Genomic DNA, 17973 nt, shown 5'->3' with positions numbered 1-17973 from the left:
CTCTCTGTCATGAAGTTAGGACACTACTGAAATTCACAGTGGTTAAAATGTCCACAGATCTTGCTCTGCTCTTATTTCCCTTTTTAACCCCTTAAATTCCCTCCATTATTGGCAGGACTGATTCCTTGCTGCCTCTGGGGTTGGTCAGGGTATGTCTTGGTGCTGCTGTGAAGGAGGGAAACTAATTTGAGCTCACTGTATTTCACAAATGTAAGTGGACCAAGTCCCTCACTGATCATGCCCTCCAGCATCCGTACCATATTTGAAATTTCAATCATTTATCCAGAGCGACTTACATGGGCAATTAGGGTTAAGTGCCTTGCTCAAGTGCACATCGGCAGGTTTTTCACCTAGTCGGCTCGGGGATTCAAACCAGTGACCGTTCGGTTACTAAACCAAAGCTCTTAACCGCTTGGTTTCATTGCAAATGTTCTAGAATTATATTTCAATACAGAAAGTGTCAGTCCAAAGAAATGGACAGGAAACTGTACAGATTGCATGTTTAAAACATGACATGGACATGACTGCAGCTGCAGTGGATGCCCTACAAGTTGCCGGCAGTGAGTGGAGCAGCAAGCTGTCTCTCTCTCTCACACACACATACAAACACCACAGTAGAGAGACCATGCAGATTATTAAACACCATTGCTGTGTTAGCTGGGGTGGCATAAAAGAGAGAAAGGAGGGAGTAGTGAGTCTTCCATGGGTTCTAGTGTATAACCAAATAAGTGTTTGTTGGGATGCAGACATGTCCATACTAGCCCCTCACATACAATGGTTTAGGGCCAATGAGGATGACATCATCAAACAGATTTAGAGCATTGTCTTTATAGCTATTTGACAAAATATGTTCAAATTTGTTAGAAATGTATCCATCCTTATCTGATGATAGGTGACCCATCTGATCTGTGTGCGTGTGTGTGTGTGTGTGTGGCGAGGCGGGCGGGCGGGCGGGCGGGCAGGCGAGGCGAGGCGGGCGCATGTGGGGAGCCATTGGTTTGTATGGGCAAAAGCCCCGCCTCATTCAAAATTCGAGAAAAAAAAGAAAAGAAAACTGATACACACCTCTCTCAGTCCTTGCAGGAGGGAAAGAATAGGAAGGAGTGTGCCCGCATATAAACGGTGTCGCAATCTCAAGCATAGGCTATTTTAAAGGAAAAGGCTACTTTCTCCCAACAATCAAGATTAGGAATCCATTATTTATGCGACTGAGATTGGTCCCGTTGCTCTAGGATTAAGTTTTTGTTGCATCTAAAGGTGGATCATTAGCCTAATTAATATCCAACATAGGAAGCGGTATTTTATAGCGTATGATGATATTTTCGGACGCCTAAAGCCACCGTTTGAACTCTCAATAAACATCTAATCGAGGTAGGAAGAAATATAATTTTCTAATGATTAAGAAAACCTCTGTTGTTCCACTGGTGTAGTTTTGAAAGATATCTTAGACGCTCGTCGGTGCCCATGTGTCTCTGCGCCATCAAGAACGGGAGGGACGAGGGAGGGAATTGTGTGCTGTTCCGAGGACATCTTTGTGATAAGGAAAAACAATACAGTGGTGAAGGCAGAACGATATCATTTCCGTCTCTCATACCAACAAAACAACCGTCTTTGGAACTCTTCAAAAAAGATTGAATAGAAAAATAGATGAATAAGAGGACAGAAGAATAATTCTGTTTGAACTGGAAGTGCTAATTTCAACACGTTGAGGAAGTCTATTTGAGACATTTCACATTATATCATTGGATAGAAAAGAGTAATTTAGATTTAAAAAGTTATTTATCTCTAACCATTTCAGTAGATTATGAAAACAGATCAGTGTCATAATACCATGCCACCATGCAGCGCTTTGCTTTATTCATTTGAGGTTTACAAGTGTAGTCTCTCCCTCCCACCCTTTACTTTTATTAACTTGAGGTTTACAAGTGTAGTCTCTCCCTCCCACTCTTTACTTTTATTAACTTGAGGTTTACAAGTGTAGTCTCTCCCTCCCACCCTTTACTTTATTAACTTGAGGTTTACAAGTGTAGTCTCTCCCTCCCACCCTTTACTTTATTAACTTGATGTTTACAAGTGTAGTCTCTCCCTCCCACCCTTTACTTTATTAACTTGATGTTTACAAGTGTAGTCTCTCCCTCCCACCCTTTACTTTATTAACTTGAGGTTTACAAGTGTAGTCTCTCCCTCCCACCCTTTACTTTATTAACTTGATGTTTACAAGTGTAGTCTCTCCCTCCCACCCTTTACTTTATTAACTTGAGGTTTACAAGTGTAGTCTCTCCCTCCCACCCTTTACTTTATTAACTTGATGTTTACAAGTGTAGTCTCTCCCTCCCACCCTTTACTTTATTAACTTGATGTTTACAAGTGTAGTCTCTCCCTCCCACCCTTTACTTTATTAACTTGATGTTTACAAGTGTAGTCTCTCCCTCCCACCCTTTACTTTATTAACTTGATGTTTACAAGTGTAGTCTCTCCCTCCCACCCTTTACTTTTATTAACTTGAGGTTTACAAGTGTAGTCTCTCCCTCCCACCCTTTACTTTATTAACTTGAGGTTTACAAGTGTAGTCTCTCCCTCCCACCCTTTACTTTTATTAACTTGAGGTTTACAAGTGTAGTCTCTCCCTCCCACCCTTTGCTTTATTAACTTGATGTTTACAAGTGTAGTCTCTCCCTCCCACCCTTTACTTTATTAACTTGAGGTTTACAAGTGTAGTCTCTCCCTCCCACCCTTTGCTTTTATTAACTTGAGGTTTACAAGTGTAGTCTCTCCCTCCCACCCTTTACTTTATTAACTTGATGTTTACAAGTGTAGTCTCTCCCTCCCACTCTTTGCTTTTATTAACTTGAGGTTTACAAGTGTAGTCTCTCCCTCCCACTCTTTGCTTTATTGCTTGCATCTACAGCACACTTCACATATGGAAGCAGGTGGGGTGATTTTAGAGGGCCAAATCACTTCTTCCAAGTCCCCTGGATTCAGCTTTTGCCATTGATTTTACTAAAGTATCCCACATAATCACTGAAAACCAATACTGTGCGGAATTCAGACTCCTCATACAGTGATTACTGTGGTGCAAACCAACATGAGCTTTATTTGACTCTCCATTCCCCCTACTTCACAATTTGGCATTATCATGTTAAAGGACCTGGCAGGGATTGGTATGAAAATATATCCTTTTTTTTCTCCATTTGAGGCTCAAGTGGAAGGAAGGTCCTTGGGAGAGGGTTCTTTTGTCTGGGCGTGGAAGGGGTCGAAGGGGTGGGGACTGTGGCTGTATGCAGATGTGCTGCTGGCAACGGACATCTGCTCTCCCCTGTGGGCATTGTCATGAAGTTTGTTGGTGCTGGCCTGTGGTGAAAAGGCCCTGTCAGTAACGCCTTAATACCCCCGCTGCCCTCTCCTCTCAAGGGGAAACACTGGGATGAACAGACCTCTGTTCCCTTGCCCTATTTAAGTATTTTCTGGGTTGGTCTAGAGTGGGAATGTTTTGATTTCAAGGTTGCTAAATTTGCCTGTTCATTTAAGTTTCTGCCTTTCTCTATCCTACATATTCCTACTAGGATTATTTGTGTGCTTAACCGAGAATAGAGTCTCTCCTCCCCCCATACCCTCTGTTTCACCCCTCCCTACCTCTATCCATCCTCCCTGTTGGGGGTTGAACTTCCCCTCACGTATCCCTGGCCTTTATGTATTCAGATATGAAAAGAGTGTTTTCCCCCTCCAGGCAGAAGCATCACACACGGAATCACAATGTACATGGCAGCTCATATCAGGGCGTTTGATTTATCCCAGACGGCAGGAAAATGCAAACCAGCACTTTAATATTTATTTCATCCCGGTGCATCCCAGAGTTGTGCAAGAAGGGTATCCAGGGAGTCGCTGTGTTGGAACTGATTCTCAGGTGGATGTGAATGTGTATCGCACAAACTTAACTAGAGAAGGTGTAGCACATGACTTGTCAATGGTGGATAGGGATTTATTGGTAGAAACCTCTGAGTGCCACTGTGCTACTTGTTCATGTAAAATGAAGGCTGTTTTTATTGGATAACTGTATTTTGACTAAATGGTGATTATACAGTTGCATGTAGATGCATATTAACAATCACATGTAGCAAGAGACATGCCCAGTGGATCAACCTAAAACACACCTAAAAATAGGTGTGACACACAAAACATGTCTGGACATGTTGGTTCTGAACGTACTGATCTCCTTGAAGAACACTTGGTGTCTGAATAGAGGGCACCTTGTTCACAGCACATGTTGTAGGCAGATGTCAAGAGTGATTGTTTGACATGTATTGTAACTGGTATGACAGTGTTATGTAAGCTTCATAACAGAGGTGTTAATGCATGAAACACACTTCAATCATTTTAAAAAAAATTTACAGGTGATTGACTGTGTTGTCAGATTGCTGTCCATTAAGCACATGTAACATCTAGCCCTGTTTGAAAAGAATGCTATGTAGACAGGCAATTGAAGTCACACAATTGAGTGGCAAAGCAATTACAATTATTAATCATATCCTCACATCCCAATACTCTATTTAACGCATTAATTTGGGCACTCCTGGAATTGCTCTAGTGGAATACACTAAGGGTTTCTCAAAGGCAAAAGCACAAACCTCTTTAGCGAGTTACCGTAGGAAGTCTTCTGAGACCGTTTCACTACCCTGCGATTGTGCAATGCATTATGGAGAGGAGGTAATTGGTGTGAAATTACAATATACCATCTGCCTAGGGAGGACATTTATAGCCTGATGTCACTCACAGCTTTTCACATTTGAGGGATACAGGGGCTGTTTCTCTCAAATAAAGATTGATTTACAGTTAGATTTAAAACATCTGCACCTTATTGTTCAGGAGATGTGACTGTGGTGTGGCCCTGTTTGTTATAAGATATGGACTATAGGTTGAAAGGTATAGCAGGCTAATTCCTGGAGCGATAATGAACTACATTGATGTTTGACAGGGTGTTGTCATGGTGACCCTGCTTCTACAATTGTTACAGATGAACTTTATTAGCAACTGATTTCTGCAAAACCTGCAGGGATCACAAAGTGACGATACTCTCTACAGAAATAATTACTTCCCCACTATGGCCATTGCGGAATGAAAATAAGCCACTTTAGTGTGTGTGTGTGTGTGCTCATGTGTAGAATTCTGTTTGTGTACAGAGGGATAATTGCTGAAGGTCATAGACTTTACCCTGCAGATTCCTGGTTCTGCATGCCTGTTGATAAGACCTATTTGCCAAGGTGAGTGGAGCTCTGGTGCTGTGTGTGTGTGTTTGGGGGTTAGTCTTGTTTCTGGCATGGAGGAGAGATCAGGGCTCGACAGTAAGGCTTATCTGGGGCAAGTAAAACAAATAGTCGGACAACCAGAATACATATTTCAGTTGTCCGAACGGACAAGTAAAAAAAAATCACGATATCAAACAATTACTCCAATCAGAATTGGATCAGGCTGCCGCAGCACAGAGCTGGGCAGTGCGTGGTTGACATTCTGAGTAAATGAATACATTTCCTATATTCCTATTTGCTATAGCCTCTTTCAATAAATATGTTATAGTTACACAGAGCAAGAAAACAATGTAGACAGAGATAGTCTCACCAAAGCAGCGCAAAATATCCGGTCAGAAAATGTTGTTGTTTTTCTCTCTCTCTAATGTCGGATGATCTGGGTCAATAGCCGAAGTCTATTTTTATAGCGGACACTCCAGTGTCTTATTGTTGTAGAAGCCGATATGTTCTATTTTTCTCCCATTTGATATGAGTATGACTTGGCCTATTAAGCCACTCTTTCAGTTTAATGTATGCTTTATTTCTCCTTCCGCGCTATTTCATCAGAGTTCTAGGCTATCTCAGAAAGTTTTATGTTGTTTTTGAATAACCCCAAAACATGGGAGGCCTAAGGTAATAATGAGAGAGATAGAAAAATCAAATGAGAAATTTGAACAAACCTCAGAGTCGAGCAAAGCGTCATAAGACAGAAATGTTGCATGCATGCAAGGCCAGAAAAATAAACATCTTCCTTGCCATTGCGAACCAAATAACCAAAATACTTTTTTGTTGTTGTTGGGACATGTGACTTCAACTTTCAGACAAGTAAGAAATCAGTCTGAAGGACAAGTGGCTAAAACAGTTAATGTCAAGCCCTGAGAGAGGGTGTGAGGATCAAGGAAAATATATTTGAGATTCACCCTCACTGAGAGATAAAGAGCTCGTACAGCAGTGGGAGGCTTTTACAGCCTTCTCATTGTATTACTGGGCCCATGTCATGCCACTGGGCCCAGTAATGGCCTCCCTTCTAGTGAAAAACACTGCTCTGTAGATTTCCACTCCTCTCCTTAATGACAGGTCATTTTCATCTAAACAAGTAATGAATTGCTCTCAACAGCATGGCGGCTTGGCCAGGGCTGGGTGACAGGGCTCGCTAAGGGGAGTGTTATAATAGAAGGAGATGAAATGATTATGTTCAGACGGTGTGTGAGTGCACAGAGACTTGGAGTGAGGGAGACATTGTTATTCTGGTCAATAGAATTTCAGGTCATGCAGCAAACTTTTCTTTTTGCTCCACAACTCTCTCTGCTCTCTGTCTCTGTATGTATCTGTGTGTGTGTCTCTCTCTCTCGCACGAACGCACGCACGCACACACACACACACACACACACACACACACACACACACACACACACACACACACACACACACACACACACACACACACACACACACACACACACACACACACAAATTCAGTCACACAACCAGATGTGTCAAGTTTTTCCTCTTTTCTTGCATTCTCTCTCTTTCTTTCTCTCTCTCTCTCTCGCTCCCTCACTTGGCAAAGTTAGTTCTCTCAAGACCTTTGGTAGACTTTCACATACCATGGAGGATTATGAATCAATAGCAGCACAGGCCTCCAACAACATGGAACTGTTTTTTGGGTGTACAGTATGAATGAGCACACAGACGAAGCGCCATCTGCACCCAGTGGGGTTCCTGACTGACATGCTCTATGCAGGCAGGGGCAGGGAGAGGCTCCCCGTTAGCATGGTTATGAAACCACTGCTGCCTGCCACACAGCCCTGTTGAAGCTAGGAACATAAGCATTTCGCTACACCCGCGCTAACATTTGAAAAATTAGGTGTGCGCAACCAATAACATTTGATTTGAGACTGTAAAATAGACTGTAACATTTGAGACTATAAAATAGTCTGTAAAAGACCGTCTGGTCAATGACATGTACAGAGGGCTGTGCTTCTCTTTACTGGATTTTGCTGTGCCGTGTTGGACGGTATGGTATAGCTGTTCTGTGTTGCGCTAGAGATGTGCGAAATAAATTGGTCAAGAGAGGGAGAGAGAGATACCTAGAGGTGCGCTTCTCTCCATCTGTGCTGTCACAGCCTTCAACTTTGTTGAAGAAAACCAGCCAATGACACACAAACACTGTAAATTCACCAGGAATTGTTTTCTCTTTTTCCTTCCTGTACCGTCTCAGCGTCTCTGGGGTTAGTTGGAGCTAAGAGGATGGGCTCCTCTGTGCTTTAGCTGTGCCTCATTCAGTTCCTCTGACTTGGAGTAGTGTCAGGATGTTTCCTGCTGTTGTCGGGACTAGCTAGTCAACTACGAGATAAAGGGCTATGGTGTCTGGGAGGCCGAGGCCAAAGCGATGGCTCTGTTCACCAATTTTGCTTCACTTCACTTCAAGAGAACTTGAGTACTCACTGTGAGAAAAGAAAGGAGGGACTGTTGGTGTTTGTAAGTCATGCGTGGATACAACACTAATTGTGGGAATTCAAATGTTTGGCATTTCTCTCCCACAAAGTTTGGAAAGATGTTTTGGTCCACTGTTTCAGGGAAAGGAATGCTGTCTGTAAGTGGTAACATCATTGTATCAACATAGCTGATCAGTCATGCCAAGGCTAGTGCAAAGGGATTACATGCATTCTTTATATACAACCTTTCATTATGTTTTTAGTATCTACAATTGTGTAATTTAGTACATGAACTATTGTAAATGAATAACAATCCATCTTGTCAGATAAGCAAAATGCTCACTGCAAATATCCTGTTTTGGTTGACCTGACACTTCACTCTTCTCTGTGCTGCCAATTGTAAAACCAGAGCAGTTGAACTATCTCTCTGAAATGCATATGAATATGCATGATAATCCTTCTTTTCGTTCTTGGAGTAGTTGTCCGAAGGACCTGTCATTTGAAAAGGTCTTTGAAGAAAAAGCTGTCTTCGACAACTCCAGATCTCTTAGCAGCATGATATAAATTGTATTGTGAAATGAGAACAGCTCCTGCATATTTCAATGCAAATACATTTTTGTGAATGTGCATTCTGACAAAATGATTTATTTTGAAGGAAAAATACAGTGTTTTTTATCTTATAGTTTAGATTTCAATATGTTGGAGTGCTCTTAGAAATCATGGACATCAGGTCTGCTGGCACCCCCATAGTATATTAACTTAACAGTTATGTCGTAGGTAAAGTTTTACAGCTTGTTTTACTAGTCTGCTGTTGCTGTGTGGCACAACCAGACAACGAGGAGGCCCCTGAAGTTTTTGGAGGGCAGCCCTCTAGTGAAACACCAGTCTCTGGCTGTTTAATGGCCTAGATGGGGTAACGCCTAGGGAAACCAGAGCCCAGAATTTGTGGACTTTGACCTGGTTGTGCAATACTTCATTGAGAAACTCCCCATTACTTATATCATGAACCGTTTACCAGAAAAATACCCTGAAAGATGCAACTGAGAAATCCTACACAAAACCAGATGCTGACAGTAATACAGATGCTGACATTGATACCCAGATACTGTTATCTTAACCTCAGGGACTAATGACTGTATTTATTCAGTCTTAACTGCCTCGACTACTTTGTATACACTCAATCTTGGCATGAGTCCATCGAGGCAATCTGGCAAAAGTCCAGAGGCCATCGACTACTAACCGCTATTGGGTCAAATACTCTTATTTCCTACTATGTGAACATCAGTGTATCGCTGACAGAGAGCAAGCATCAGTGCACACTGCATAGACTGTCTGTCTGCCAAACATCTTTACAGAGCACTAGTTATATATGTATTACTTTTTGTAGAGAAGAATGAAAGACTGGGAAACTGCCACTAGCAAAAAAAAAATCTCCCCTCTGAAAGCGTAGATTATCTCCTTGTCAACAAAGTGACAGAAGTGCTGCCAGAGTGGTGTATGTAACAGTATGGATGGATCTTATTGCCCCGTTTCCAGCATGAATATGGATAGGAGGAGTATTTGGCATGCCTACAGGGTAATCCTTTGATACTTAGCTTTGGAGAGCGCAGTGGGATGGTTGACTTTTAACTTGTCTGCTTGTTCATATGGCGATGTTTGATTTCCCTCATATGGAGATGTTTGATTTATGATCCGGAACAAAAGTGTAGGGAATTACTCTATATTTTTCTGAGCTAGCATAGCAAGGATCCAAGGCCCCACAGACTCATCCTCCTCTAGTACCTCCTACTCAGCCATCTTGGCATATCTAAGACTTTCTATTTGAAATATTAGGGATCAGTATACCAAAATATATTTTAAGAGTTGTTATTTTTTTTACAGTGCCAAAAGTAAGATAAGATGGTTGCTGGAATGCTGTCATTTTTTCCTACAAGTTATTTTTTATGAAGTGGGACGAATTGTCCACATTTTATGAAAACAGATTTTGCTGTAATTTCTATGACAATATACACTACCATTCAAAAGTTTGGGGTCACTTAGAAATGTCCTTGTTTTTTAAAGAAAAGCACATTTTTTGACCATTAAAATCACATGAAATTGATCAGAAATACAGTGTAGACATTGTTAATGTTGTAAATGACTATTGTAGCTGGAAATGGCTGATTTTTAAAAATGGAATATCTACATAGGCGTACAGAGGCCCATTATCAGCAACCATCACTCCTGTGTTCCAATGTCACGTTGTGTTGGCTAATCCATGTTTATCATTTTAAAAGGCTATTTGATCATTAGAAAACCCTTTTGCAATTATGTTAGCACAGCTGAAAACTGTTGTGCTAATTAAAGAAACAATAAAACTGGCCTTCTTTAGACTAGTTGAGTATCTGGAGCATCAGCATTTGTGGGTTCGATTACAGGCTCAAAATGGCCAGAAACAAAGAACTTTCTTCTGAAACTCGTCAGTCTATTCTTGTTCTGAGAAATGAAGGCAATTCCATATGAGAAATTGCCAAGAAACTGAAGATCTCGTACAACACTGTGTACTACTCCCTTCAAAGAACAGCGCAAACTGCCTCTAACCAGAATAGAAAGAGGAGTGGGAGGCCCCGGTGCACAACTGAGCAAGAGGACAAGTATATTAGAGTGTCTAGTTTGAGAAACAGATGCCTCACAAGTCCTCAACTGGCAGCTTCATTAAATAGTACCCGGAAAACACCAGTCTCAACGTCAACAGTGAAGAGACGACTCTGGGATGCTGGCCTTCTAGGCAGAGTTGCAAAGAAAAAGCCATATCTCAGACTGGCTAATAAAAAGAAAAGATTAAGATGGGCAAAAGAACACAGACACTGGACAGAGGAAGATTGGAAAAAAGTGTTGAGGACAGTGGACAGACTAATCTAAGTTTGAGGTGTTCGGATCACGAAGAACATTCGTGAGATGCAGAAAAAATGAAAAGATGCTGGAGGAGTGCTTGACGCCATCTGTCAAGCATGGTGGAGGCAATGTGATGGTCTGAGGGTGCTTTGGTGGTGGTAAAGTGGGAGATTTGTACAGGATAAAAGGGATCTTGTAGAAAGAAGGCTATCACTCAATTTTGCAACGCCATGTCATACCCTGTGGACGGTGCTTAATTTGAGCCAATTTCCTCCTACAACAGGACAATGACCCAAAGCACAGCGCCAAACTATGCAATAACTATTTAGGGAAGAAGCAGTCAGCTGATATTCTGTCTATAATGGAGTGGCCAGCACAGCCACCAGATCTCAACTCTATTCAGCTTTTGTGGGAGCAGCTTGACCGTATGGTACGTAAGAAGAGCACGTCAAGCCAATCCAACTTGTGGGAGGTGCTTCAGGAAGCATGGGGTGAAATCTCTTCAGATTACCTCAAAAAATTGACAACTAGAATGTCAAAGGTCTGCAAGGCTGTAATTGCTGCAAATGGAGGATTCTTTGACGAAAGCAAAGTTTGAAGGACACAATTGTTTAAATAAAAAATCATTATTTATAACCTTGCCAACATCTTCATTATATTTCCTATTCATTTTGCAACTCATTTCATGTATGTTTTCATGGAAAACAAGGACATTTCTAAGTGACCCCAAACCTTTGAATGGTAGTGTACAGTCGTGGCCAAAAGTTTTGAGAATGACACACATATTAATTTTCACAAAGTCTGCTGCCTCAGTTTGTATGATGGAAATTTTCATATACTCCAGAATGTTATGAATAGTGATCAGATGAATTGCAATTAATTGCAAAGTGCCTCTTTGCCATGCAAATGAACTGAATCCCCAAAAAACATTTCCACTACATTTCAGCCCTGCCACAAAAGGACCAGCTGACATCATGTCAGTGATTCTCTCGTTAACACAGGTGTGAGTGTTGATGAGGACAAGGCTGGAGATCACTCTGTCATGCTGATTGAGTTTGAATAACAGACTGGAAGCTTCAAATGGAGGGTGGTGCTTGGAATCATTGTTCTTCCTCTGTCAACCATGGTTACCTGCAAAGAAACACGTGCTGTCATCATTGCTTTGCACAAAAAGGGCTTCACAGGCAAGGATATTGCTCCCAGTAAGAATACACCTAAATCAACCATTTATCGGATCATCAAGAACTTCAAGGAGAGCGGTTCAGTTGTTGTGAAGAAGGCTTCAGGGCGCCCAAGAAAGTCCAGCAGGCGCCAGGAACATCTCCTAAAGTTGATTCAGCTGCGGGATCGGGGCACCACCAGTACAGAGCTTGCTCAGGAATGGCAGCAGGCCGGTGTGAGTGCCTCTGCACGCACAGTGAGGCAAAGACTTTTGGAGGATGGCCTGGTGTCAAGAAGGGCAGCAAAGAAGCCACTTCTCTCCAGGAAAAACATCAGGGAAAGACTGATATTCTGCAAAAGGTACAGGGATTGGACTGCTGAGGACTGGGGTAAAGTCATTTTCTCTGATGAATCCCCTTTCCGATTGTTTGGGGCATCTGGAAAAAAGCTTGTCCGGAGAAGACAAGTTGAGCGCTACCATCAGTCATGCCAACAGTAAAGCATCCTGAGACCATTCATGTGCGGGGTTGCTTCTCAGCCAAGGGAGTGGGCTCACTCACAATTTTGCCTAAGAACACAGCCATGAATAAAGAATGGTACCAACACATCCTCCGAGAACAACTTCTCCCAACCATCCAGGAACAGTTTGGTGACGGACAATGCCTTCTCCACCATGATGGAATACCTTGCCATAAGGCAAAAGTGATAACTAAGTGGCTCGGGGAACAAAACATCGATATGTTGGGTCCATGGCCAGGAAACTCCCCAGACCTTAATCCCATTGAGAACTTGTGGTCAATCCTCGAGGCGGGTGGACAAACAAAAACCCAGAAATTCTGACAAACTCCAAGCATTGATTATGCAAGAATGGGCTGCCATCAGTCAGGATGTGGCCCAGAAGTTAATTGACAGCATGCCAGGGCGGATTGCAGAGGTCTTGAAAAAGAAGGGTCAACACTGCAAATATTGACTCTTTGCATTAACTTCATGTAATTGTCAATAAAAGCCTTTGACACTTATGAAATGCTTGTAATTATACTTCAGTATTCCATAGTAACATCTGACAAAAATATCTAAAGACACTGAAGCAGCAAACTTTGTGGAAATTAATATTTGTGTCATTCTCCAAACTTTTGGCAACGACTGTAGGTTCTACTGAAGTTAACTCTCCAGTCTCCACAATTACAAAATATAGCCCTACAGTACAGTACTGTGTAGCTCAATAGAGCTAAAGTAAACTCCATTAACTATAGGATGATGTTAGACAGAGGAGTCCATTAGTATCCGTGATTGCCATGCTCTGTGGCTGTGTGCAGGAATCTGCTGGCAAAGCATACTGTATTTTAAGGTATGCCCACACTCCCAAATAGGGCTGGGCAATATGGCCTAAAAATCCTATCTCAATTTCTTTCAAACTTATGGGCATTTTACGATATACTGCTTTGTTGCGCAATTAAAGGTCAATACACCGCATTTCAAACAGTCAGGAATAATCTAATGAATACAGAGCTTGTAAAAGTATACCTAGGCTAAATTGAAGCCTTCCACAACCATAAGACCCACTAATAATTAAATTATTTAATCAAAATTGTTTAAACTGTTGTTTTTTACAATAATTATTGATCTGGCTTTCAAGTCTGTCTATGAAAATGCCCTTTTTGTTTCAAATTTAACCAGATCCATGCACATACAGTAATAATGGCCAACTTCTGGTAACAGGCATTATAGAACATTAACACGGGTCTCATAACCTGACCTGACCCTGACCTGTTCACCGGACGTGCTTGTTGCACCCTCGACAACTACAATGATTTATTATTTGACCATGCTGGTCATTTATGAACATTTTAACATCTTGACCATGTTCTGTTATAATATCCACCCGGCACAGCCAGAAGAGGACTGGCCACCCCTCATAGCCTGGTTCCTCTCTAGGTTTCTTCCTAGGTTTTTGGCCTTTCTAGGGAGTTTTTCCTAGGGAGTTTTTCCTAGCCACCGTGCCTCTTTCACATGCATTGCTTGCTGTTTGGGGTTTTAGGCTGGGTTTCTGTACAGCACTTTGAGATTTCAGCTGATATACGAAGGGCTATATAAATAAATTTGATTTGATTCATAAACAATCTCTCAAGCACAAGCCCACTTGCTAGTGAGTAGCCAGCTAATCTTTATATGTAAAGTCTAGCCAACCTGCATCAGCTTGCTAACCAGGTAGAACAGTTGAACTGTTATGAATACACCCTCCTGCCTGTCTCCAACTGTTTGAACAACATGGCCTGTTCACTTTGTTAGATGTAGAAATCAAGTGGCCCACATGGATATGAAGATGAGAACGAGTTGCCAATGCCCTATATAAATGCATATTTTTCTGCTCATTGCACATTTATAAAACACATACTAACAGCTAGCACATAACAGTATGTGGCTAAAATGCTGTTGCGGCACATGGTAACACAGAAACTGAGCATAACCTTTCCACAATCATGTTCATTGATACTCTCGTTTTAGTCGGGTCTGCTCTGTTCTAGACTTTTGGAGTTGAGACATAAAAAGGGTATCGTTAGAAAGGGAATCGACCAATTCTATTGGATCAAACGTCAAATACAAATAGCAAGTTGAAACTAGGCTTGGGCGGTATACCGTATATATACCGTATTTGGGAAAAGCCACGGATGGTTTTTCAATACCGTTAAAACAATTGTTTTATATATTTTTTTTTCTACGTTTGAATGTTTGTAGCTCCATTTGAAGTGAGTACCTGCAGTTAACTTGTGCAATACGTTAGGAGATGAAGAACATTACATTCTTCATTTAACGTGTCACATTACTGTCGTCCCCAGTCACGTGTCACGTGGGGTTTAACCAGCATACAACGACGAGAGACCGGACGGAGCCTTGTTAGTCACTCACTGTTGTGCAGCATGCGCCATGGGATCTAATTACAGTATGGAATTCACAACTAAATGTTTGCCAGCTAGACGCCTTATAACTATTAAGTTAACTGTCTAAAATGTGTTAAATGCTCTGCGGTTGTGCGTTTGGTTTGCTAATTTAGTAGGTAGTAAGCTACACTACATGACCAAAAGTATGTGGACACCTGCTCGTCGGACATATCAATCCAAAATCATGGGCATTAATATGAAGTTGGTCCCCCCCTTTGCTGCTATAACAGCCTCCACTCTTCTGGGAAGGCTTTCCACTAGATGTTGGAACATTGCTGCGGGGACGTGCTTCAATTCAGCCACGTTAGCATTAGTGAGGTCGGGCACTGATGTTGGGTGATTAGGTCTGGCTCGCAGTCGGCATTCTGTGGTGTTCGATGGGGTTGAGGTTAGGGCTCTGTGCAGGCCAGTCAAGTTCTTCCACACCGATCTCGGAAAACCATTTCTGTATGGACCTCACTTTGTGCATGGGGGCATTGTCATACTGAACAGGAAAGGGCCTTCCCCAAACTGTTGCCTCAAAGTTGGAAGCACAGAATCGTCTAGAATGTCATTGTATTCTGTAGCTTTAAGATTTTCCTCCACTGGAGCTAAGGGGCCAAGCCAGAACCATGAAATACAGCCCCAGGGCATTATTCCTCCTCCACCAAACTTTACTGTTGGCACTCTGCTGTGGGGCAGTTAGCGTTCTCCTGGCATCCGCCAAACCCAGATTAGTCCGTCGGATTGCCAGATGGTGAAGCGTGATTCATCACTCCAGAGTACGTGTTTCCACTGCTCCAGTGTCCAATGGTGGCCAGCTTTACACCACTCCAGCCGACGCTTGGCGTTGAGCATGGGGATCTTATGCTTGTGTGCAGCTGCTCGGCCATGGAAACCCATTTAATGAAGCTCCCGACCAACAGTTATTGTGCTGACGTTGCTTCCACAGGCAGTTTGGAACTCGGTAGTGAGTATTGCAGCCAAGGAGAGACAATTAAAAAATATATTTTTTTTTTACCCCAATTTTGTGATATCCAATTGGTAGTTACAGTCTTGTCCCATTGCTGCAACTCCTGTACGGACTCAGGACAGCTGAAGGTCGAGAGCCATGCGTCCTCTGAAACACGACCCTGCCAAGCCGCACTGCTTCTTGACGCACTGCTCGCTTAACCCGGAAGCCAGCCGCACCAATGTGTCAGAGGAAACACCGTACAACTGCGACCGAAATCAGTGTGCCTGCGCCCGGGCCGCCACGAGTCGCTAGAGCGTGATGGTACAAGGACATCCCGGCCGGTCAAACCCTCCCCTGACCCGGACGACGCTGGGCCAGTTGTGCGCCGCCTCATGGACTTCACGGTTGCGGCTGGCTGCGACAAAGCCTGGGATCGAACCCGGGTCTGTACTGGCGTCTCTACCACTGCAACGCAGTGCCTTGGACCGCTGCACCACTCGGGAAGCTCGGACAGACTATTTTTATGTGCTTCGGCACTCGCCGGTCCAGTGCTGTGAGCTTGTGTGGCCTACCACTTCGTGGTTGAGCCGTTGTATTTCCTAAACGTTTCCACTTCACAATAACAGCAACTTACAGTTGACCGGGGCAGCTCTAGCAGGGCATACATTTGACAAACTGACTTGTTGGAAAGGTGGCATCCTATGACGGTGCCACGTTGAAAGTCGCTGAGCTCTTTAGTAAGGCCATTCTACTGCCAATGTTTGTCTATGGAGATTGCATGGCTGTGTGCTTGATTTTATACACTTGTCAGCAACAGATGGTAACCAGCAGGTGGTAACCAGCAGTTACCATACCCAATCTGCTAGGTGTTTGCTGCTTAAATTCCCCAGGACATTTACAGTATTAGGCAAGACTGCCTTCTCGTCTTGTGCACCAGAGGCATGGAATAGTCTACAATCCATGCTTCATCTACTGTAGATGTGTTAGTGCCACTGAATAAATGTAACATTTTGATGGGAGACTCTGTTACAGAGGAGTGTAAATGCTTTTTTTAATTCTGTAATGTATTGATAGTTGCTGCCTTCTTGGCCAGGTCTCCCTTGAAATAGAGACTCTGGGTCTCAATGTCTCAATGGGCTTTTCCTGGTTAAATAAAGGTAAAAAAAACCCAAAAAATTAACTGTGAGTAGCATTTTTCAGTTACTTCTATAGTTTAGGTCTGAAACGGTTTAGGTCTGAAACGGCACCCGTTAGCATTTAGTTAGCATTCTCTATGGGATTCTACATTTACTTGTTAGCATTGCTAACCTTCTGATTACAGAGTTGTGCGGTTTGAAAACAGCACCCCTTGTGTTTAGTGTCAATATTTGTTTTATTGAACCTTTATTTAACTAGGCAAGTCAGTTCTTATTTACAATGACTGCCTACTCCGGCGTCACTCGGCCAATTGTGCACCGCCCTGTGGGACCTCCCATAGCCGGATGTGATACAGCCTAGATTCAAACCAGGTACTATAGTGACGCCTCTTGCACTGAGATGCAGTGACTTAGACCGCTGCGCCACTCGGGAGCCCAATATATCGAATATCCCAGTATGGCACAAGGTCGATATGAAGGTATGACAATTTGGATATCGCCCAAGCCTAGTTGAAACTGCTTGTTGTCAGAGAGGAAGAAGTGATATTTCGTCTTTGTTGTTGTCAGTGGCAGGGGGAGTAGCTTGGTGTCTGTGCGAGTGGGAAGGTGCACAGTGCACACAGCACAGAAGGAGAGAAGGAGATGAAACCAAAAAGACAACGCTCATAAAAACAACATCAAACCCCCAAAAAATGGATTCTTGCAATACAGGCATTCGGAACATTGCGCTTTAACATACATTCAAATGAATCAAATGAATTCGATATATCGCCCAGTCCTAATTGTAACATGACCTATAATGTCAATCAAATTGTTAGTCATTAGCTTAGAAGCACAAGGTTGTTAGTGTCTTTAGCTAGGTCGTTAATCCTAGCCAAACACACTTTCAGACTGGGGAAAGTATTTCTATAGCGTTGTTATTTTAGGAGTAATATCATGACGTATGAACCAGAGCCACTTTCCTGGATCATTTGATAAGGACAAAGGAAGATAAACAATTCAGCAGATTTTGTTTGAAATGGAGACTACAGAAATACCACTCATCTCCATTCATCAGACATTTTTCTTATCCTCTCTTTGTCTTTCACCTTTGACAACTTTGTCAGACATTCTATTTCTCACTCACTTCACACCTTTCCAAGCCTGTGTCCTCGTCTGCTCTTTCTCTGTTTCACTCCAACTTTATCTCTGTTGCTGTTTATCTCAGTC

At 42.6% G+C, this 17973-nt stretch overlaps 1 protein-coding gene across 1 annotated transcript in view; it reads left to right on the top strand.

Moving 5' to 3' along the window:
- Window positions 1-1053: 1053 nt before the first annotated feature.
- The window catches only part of LOC115193715 (C-terminal-binding protein 2), a 96332-nt gene continuing 79412 nt past the window's right edge, over window positions 1054-17973 (top strand). The window contains exon 1 of the mRNA XM_029752654.1: window positions 1054-1371. The gene's annotated coding sequence lies outside the window, so the exon portion shown is untranslated. The remainder of the gene's footprint in view (window positions 1372-17973) is intronic.

Source organism: Salmo trutta, chromosome 5, assembly GCF_901001165.1.
Source record: "Salmo trutta chromosome 5, fSalTru1.1, whole genome shotgun sequence".
NCBI lineage: Eukaryota > Metazoa > Chordata > Actinopteri > Salmoniformes > Salmonidae > Salmo > Salmo trutta.
Note: the sequence above shows the minus strand (reverse complement) of the source record. Positions and strands in the feature narration are given on the sequence as shown.